The following is a 5,047-nucleotide window of genomic DNA, read 5'->3' on the forward strand; positions in this document are numbered from 1 at the left end:
TTTGGACTTATCCACCTGTGTCTGGCTTGGGTCTGGCTGCTGTGCTCAGCTCCTTCCTGCTGCTGCCCTTGAGGGTGAACCTGTTGTGCCCCTGTGGCAAGATGTTCTGCTCCTGGATTAGCTTGATGGATCTATCCTCTAAACTCTCTGCTGGGATTGCAGCTGCGGGGTTATACCCCAGGCATGTATGCCAGGCCTGAGCTGTGCCTGGAGAGGGCAAGGTGGAGTAGTGGGGAGAGGAAGCTCTCCCTCACACTCACTGGGTCTGGGCTAGGACTGGGTCTGGGGGTTCAAGAAATGCAGCTGAAATTCCTACTCAGCAGGTGGGGTGGGGGAGGTGCTGCGGAGTTGTGGGGGGCGTCCCAAGGGGGTGGGAGAGGATCTGGCCCACGCTGCGCCTGGGCTGGGACTGGTCCCACCAGTGCAGGGTAGCAGGAAGCTCTCCCACACACTCACCAGACCTGGGCTATGGCTGGGTCTAGGGGTTCCCGGAACTCGGCAGCCCTATGTCTTCTTAACATCTACATTTTAAGCACATTTTTTATTAACACAGATTTTCAACCAGTTATTACTGGTTTGGTAAATTGTTTGCCTAGCAGTATCTTTATGCTATATTATTACTTGTATTTGGAATAAATGAGTAGTACTCAAGTTTCAAAATTAATTTTAATAACATAATTTCAAAATTCAATCTTTGCCGTTTTCAATTAAAGCCAATATTAATCACTCAATTATTATATTCTCCTCTATGAGCTACAGGAAATTCCTCAAAATATTTCATTTCCCTGCTGTTTTCTGCCTCCCTTTAATAAGTTAAGGCGGAAACATGAATAGAGACACAATTTCTTACATCAACAAGCAAAATGTCACGTACTAAAAATACTTGTTATTTCAACCAGCAACATGGTTTCTTTGAACTCCAAAATTACTAAGAGTTTTCTATTTGTGCTTAATTATTTACTTAGGGAGATTTTAATCTACATTACTTTTACATAACAATATCATATGCTATTCTGTATTTGGACATCTAAGTCACTATCTTTAACTTTTATTACCACTAAAATAAGATTTTTTTAAATAACTTATATAATATCTGACTTATTAGCAGAGTTCTTCACCTCTCAAAAGAGAGTTCTTCATTGATAAAATGGAGTTATGCCATCAGCCTCCAAGGTAACTGAGGATTCTCAAATGTGATAATGGACACAAATCTCTTAGTATCACTCCTGAGACAGAAAGTGTCCACTGCATGTTGGATGCATGAGGAGGAGGAGGCCCACCAGAGAAGAAGAGGGTGCGGTCTGCAGGGCATCATGGACTACTCACACCATCTACGAGCAAGAGGCAGCCTTTGTGGCAGACATAGTGTAATCTGTCACATGTAAGCAGACTACATGTGAAAGAAATCAGAGCCAATTTAAAATGGCAGCACTGCAATAACATGCAAATTCACATTTTTTTAGAAAATGGTTATTAGTTTTCAAATTAGGTTCAAATCTTACACTGAGTTTTAAATATTTGTTTCTGTAATAGGAATAGTCACAAAATAGTTCCAAATTTTAAAATGTTTATTTCAAGAGCTGCCATGAAATTACCATTCATGTGGGGAATTAAGCAGTACAAACATTTCTCTAAACACTTCCAGAGGTTGGTGAACATGTACTGTGGAAAAGAAAACAAATACAAACACGAAACACTGATGTCAGGGTTCTAATGATGAAATGGAGCTATATCATTGAAAGTATTAATCTCCTACTAGATTTTTTGTTTTTTTGTTTGTTTTTTTGTTTGTTTTTTCAGAACCAGGAATTGAACTCAGGCCCTTGCGCTTGCCAGGGAAGCACTTATTCTACTAATCCATCTCCCTGGCCCCTCCTGCTAGCTCTTAAATGATCACTACTAGGTTTTACAAAAGTCATTTTGCTTTTTCTTAATTCCACATTAAACACATATAAAAATGAGTAAAACTCATGAAGATGCTATTTCAATCTATGGTGATCCAAATAATGTTTAAAAACTCAAATTTATGACTGTATTTGACTAATTAGTAATGAGGAAAATACAGTTTTATTAATTCTAAAGAAAAGTCAAAAAAACTGTTTAGATAGCTATAATTTGACTTTCCACTATGATAGTGTTGTTCATAATCTGAGATGTCCTCTCAGCTAATTTCCTTTATCAAAAGAAAAATGTCTGTTTCATTCATATTTGCATGTGAACTGATTCTTCTCATATTATAGGCTGGTTCTACTTTTAGTTTCCTCCTGTTACAACAAATATTCAAGGACATATACATTTGAGATATGACTTCTCTACAGCTACTGTAACACTGTCTTTCCTGTATCTCTCCCAAACACACTGAGTTGGGTTAAGATTGAAAAGAACATGTAAAAAGTATTTAGGTCAATGAAAAGACTATATAAATACAGAGAAAACATAAAAGAAGAAATCTTGGATGATCTTCCTCATAAAGGAAGGCTGAATACTATTTTATAACCAATATACTTACCATCCCTGACCCATATTCAGAAAGATGAGAAGAGCTACAGATTATACTTAATGCAACAACTATACATCAAAAACTGGAAATAGGAATGCATAAAACCTTGTATCTGGTTTGTCCCTTACATAGTACTGACAAAATGTTTGTTCTGGCTGACATAAGCTACCTGGTGTCAGTTAGCATATGATCAATCTGGAAAAAAGTAACTGGAAAGAATACAGGTGTTAAAACTGTACTTGAATATTTACTATCTGAAAAGTTCTGCAAATAAGGGTTTCCTGTCAATACTCAGGAATCTGCACACAAAGCAGCCATACTACTGTTTTTGGTTGTTGTTTGTTTTTGTAGAACTGGGGATTGAACTCAGGCCCTTGCAACTGTCAGGCAAGTGCCTATTCAACTGAGCTATCTCCCTGGCCCAATACTATTTCTGAGGAAAAGAAACCCTTCCTGTGCTTCAAAATGAGGCACTGTCTGCAAATCCATGGAAGTTACATTAAGAGGCCCCTCTCTTAACTATAACCATCATGACTAAGCCTGTTTCCACCAGCACCTTGAATACAGTTCATACTGTAGAACATTTCATGAATGAATCTGGAAATATCCAAATGTCAACAGAATCAAAGCACATAAAGTATTTATCTTTGCAAATATAAACATAGTTTTCTATAGAGCTAGCTATTTTAACTGTCTAAGTTTAGTATTACTATACAAAAGGTCCTCACTTGTCTTTGGAATATTTCTTTAACATCAGTTAAAGTGTTCACCCTCACACATATACACACACATGCATGCTCAAACACAAACACATGTGTGCATGAGCACACACACACACACACACACACACACACACTAAATAGTAAAAGTCAGGCCAGATCTGGGATTAAAGATTTTGCAGTTTCTTGGACTTAAAAAAGAAAGTAAAGGTTTAGGTACCAAAATATGAGGCCGAAATAAGAGGGTACAAATACTAGTCAAAATAAATACTAAGTCTGAAAACCAGGAGGTTTTTTATTTATTTGTATTTTAGGGAAAGGTCTCCAGGATGTTCAGGGTCTCACTACTAGATTGGAGTCGTAGTGATCCGCCTGTTTACAGCCTCCCAAGAGATGGGATCACAGGTGCACACCACCACGCCCAGTCTCATCATCTGGAGGTTTAAAGTGATAGTAGAAAGACAGCATAAACATCAGTGGTCAAGCCAGACAAGAATTAAATACATCAATTTGGCAGAGCAAGATAACAGTATCACCATCAATACATTGGCATGAGTGCATTTTCCTGCCCATATATTTATCTACTCAGTTATTATATAACATATAATAACTATATTATATGACATACAATATACTAAGTATATACTGTATGTCAAGTACTGTACCACTCATTGGTGCTTCTATAGATAGCAATGAATGATACACAGTATGTATATGGATTTAAAGATCAGGAGAGAGATGCTGGTTGACAATAAGTGAATGCAGTGCTGTCAGCATGTATAATCCCTTTCATGAGGGCATGGCAATAACTGTGAGGATCATGGGAGAAGTACGGAATGAGCAGAGCAGAAAACCAAGACAGAACCGCAGAAAATAAATAATTGAGAGGAATATCAAAAAGGAATGGCAGCGCATAACTCAAGGGAACAGAGTTATCTCAAAAAGACAGGGATGATCAACAGTATCAATCAAATAGTGCCAAGAGAATATGGAAAATAAAGTTTGGAATTACCCTTTAGTAATAAGTGACCTCATATGGAGATATATACACTAGGAAGCTTAGCTGACTAAGAAAAGACTGAAAACAATGGTGGAATCTGGGCATAACGAAGAGGGCTTTCACATTTCTTGAAGTATTGTCTATTTAGGGGAGGAGAAATTTCACTGTAAAGAATGTATAAAACAAGGAAAAAATCAAAGTAGAAAATATCAATCACAGGCATTTTCTAAAAAGAGAAATAAATACTTAGGTGGTACTTAAGATGCCTCAATTTTATAGAGAACTGATAAAGTATATGTAAGTAAATACTGACAGACTCTGAAATAAGGAACATAGCAAAGAAAAGTGGTCAAAATGTAAGCACTAACTAGATTTTCTTTACTGGACTGGAGGAGAGGAAGTGAATTTAACTATAGTGATTCAAATGGTAACGTTTCAACATTTATGCTATAAAACACCCTCACCAATGAAACTGAGAAAATGAGAACTTCTGTAAACTTATGGTTCTTACTGTGATTTTACCACCAAACTCAGAATTAATAGGTTTACAGTCCCACAACTGAGAGACACAAGTTAGTCCAAAGGGTATGACAGTGACATAGTGAAACAAAACTGAAAACCTTTTCCAACTTCTGAAGCTTTTAAAAGAACAGAAAAATGGGGAAAAAAAGAGATCTGGGGGCTGGGTATGGTGACTTATGCCTTTAATCCTAACACTCGGGAAGCTGAGGCAGGAGCATCAGTGAAAGTTCAAGACCACCTTGGGCTACCAAGTAAGCTCAAGGTCAGCCTGAACTGCACAGCAAGACCCCGTCTCAAACAGACAGA

The sequence above is a fragment of the Octodon degus genome, unplaced genomic scaffold, assembly GCF_000260255.1.
Source record: "Octodon degus isolate 3935 unplaced genomic scaffold, OctDeg1.0 scaffold00086, whole genome shotgun sequence".
Lineage (NCBI taxonomy): Eukaryota > Metazoa > Chordata > Mammalia > Rodentia > Octodontidae > Octodon > Octodon degus.